The 2,500-nt window shown below is 43.4% G+C and overlaps 1 protein-coding gene across 5 annotated transcripts in view; it reads right to left on the bottom strand.

Annotated features, from left to right (window-relative positions):
• Nucleotides 1-2,500, bottom strand: part of abcc3 (ATP-binding cassette, sub-family C (CFTR/MRP), member 3) — a 111,898-nt gene that overhangs the window by 35,713 nt on the left and 73,685 nt on the right. The window lies entirely within an intron of this gene.

Raw genomic sequence — 2,500 nt, 5'->3', positions numbered from 1 at the left:
AGACAGTGTTACTGCATATACACCAGTGTTTCTGCTGCAACTATACACTAATGCTGCACACAGGAGAGAGTCTTACTGCATATACACCAGTGTTTCTGCTGCAACTATACACTAATGCTGCACACAGGAGAGAGTCTTACTGCATATACACCAGTGTTTCTGATGCAACTATACACTAATGCTACACACAGGAGACAGTGTTACTGCATATACACCAGTGTTTCTGCTGCAACTATACACTAATGCTGCACACAGGAGAGAGAGTTACTGCATATACACCAGTGTTTCTGCTGCAACTATACACTAATGCTGCACACAGGAGACAGTGTTACTGCATATACACCAGTGTTTCTGATGCAACTATACACTAATGCTGCACACAGGAGAGAGAGTTACTGCATATACACCAGTGTTTCTGCTGCAACTATACACTAATGCTGCACACAGGAGAGAGAGTTACTGCATATACACCAGTGTTTCTGCTGCAACTATACACTAATGCTGCACACAGGAGAGAGAGTTACTGCATATACACCAGTGTTTCTGATGCAACTATACACTAATGCTGCACACAGGAGAGAGTCTTACTGCATATACACCAGTGTTTCTGATGCAACTATACACTAATGCTACACACAGGAGACAGTGTTACTGCATATACACCAGTGTTTCTGATGCAACTATACACTAATGCTGCACACAGGAGAGAGAGTTACTGCATATACACCAGTGTTTCTGATGCAACTATACACTAATGCTGCACACAGGAGAGAGTGTTACTGCATATACACCAGTGTTTCTGCTGCAACTATACACTAATGCTGCACACAGGAGAGAGCGTTACTGCATATACACCAGTGTTTCTGCTGCAACTATACACTAATGCTGCACACAGGAGAGAGTCTTACTGCATATACACCAGTGTTTCTGCTGCAACTATACACTAATGCTGCACACAGGAGAGAGTCTTACTGCATATACACCAGTGTTTCTGCTGCAACTATACACTAATGCTGCACACAGGAGAGAGCGTTACTGCATATACACCAGTGTTTCTGCTGCAACTATACACTAATGCTGCACACAGGAGAGAGAGTTACTGCATATACACCAGTGTTTCTGCTGCAACTATACACTAATGCTGCACACAGGAGAGAGAGTTACTGCATATACACCAGTGTTTCTGCTGCAACTATACACTAATGCTGCACACAGGAGAGAGTCTTACTGCATATACACCAGTGTTTCTGCTGCAACTATACACTAATGCTGCACACAGGAGAGAGCGTTACTGCATATACACCAGTGTTTCTGCTGCAACTATACACTAATGCTGCACACAGGAGAGAGAGTTACTGCATATACACCAGTGTTTCTGCTGCAACTATACACTAATGCTGCACACAGGAGAGAGAGTTACTGCATATACACCAGTGTTTCTGCTGCAACTATACACTAATGCTGCACACAGTAGAGAGTCTTACTGCATATACACCAGTGTTTCTGCTGCAACTATACACTAATGCTGCACACAGGAAAGAGCGTTACTGCATATACACCAGTGTTTCTGCTGCAACTATACACTAATGCTGCACACAGGAGAGAGAGTTACTGCATATACACCAGTGTTTCTGCTGCAACTATACACTAATGCTGCACACAGGAGAGAGTCTTACTGCATATACACCAGTGTTTCTGCTGCAACTATACACTAATGCTGCACACAGGAGAGAGTCTTACTGCATATACACCAGTGTTTCTGCTGCAACTATACACTAATGCTGCACACAGGAGAGAGTCTTACTGCATATACACCAGTGTTTCTGATGCAACTATACACTAATGCTACACACAGGAGACAGTGTTACTGCATATACACCAGTGTTTCTGATGCAACTATACACTAATGCTGCTCACAGGAGAGAGAGTTACTGCATATACACCAGTGTTTCTGATGCAACTATACACTAATGCTACACACAGGAGAGAGTGTTACTGCATATACACCAGTGTTTCTGATGCAACTATACACTAATGCTGCACACAGGAGACAGTGTTACTGCATATACACCAGTGTTTCTGCTGCAACTATACACTATTGCTGCTCACAGGAGAGAGTGTTACTGCATATACACCAGTGTTTCTGCTGCAACTATACACTAATGCTGCACACAGGAGAGAGCGTTACTGCATATACACCAGTGTTTCTGCTGCAACTATACACTAATGCTGCACACAGGAGAGAGCGTTACTGCATATACACCAGTGTTTCTGCTGAAACTATACACTAATGCTGCACACAGGAGAGAGTGTTACTGCATATACACCAGTGTTTCTGCTGCAACTATACACTAATGCTGCACACAGGAGAGAGAGTTACTGCATATACACCAGTGTTTCTGCTGCAACTATACACTAATGCTGCACACAGGAGAGAGCGTTACTGCATATACACCAGTGTTTCTGCTGCAACTATACACTAATGCTGCACACAGGAGAG

The sequence above is a fragment of the Siphateles boraxobius genome, unplaced genomic scaffold (genome assembly GCF_051911475.1).
Source record: "Siphateles boraxobius isolate OS27281-9 unplaced genomic scaffold, OSU_SipBor_1 103, whole genome shotgun sequence".
Classification (NCBI taxonomy): domain Eukaryota; kingdom Metazoa; phylum Chordata; class Actinopteri; order Cypriniformes; family Leuciscidae; genus Siphateles; species Siphateles boraxobius.
The sequence above is the reverse complement of the archived record's forward strand: the minus strand, read 5'-3'. Positions and strand labels throughout refer to the sequence as shown.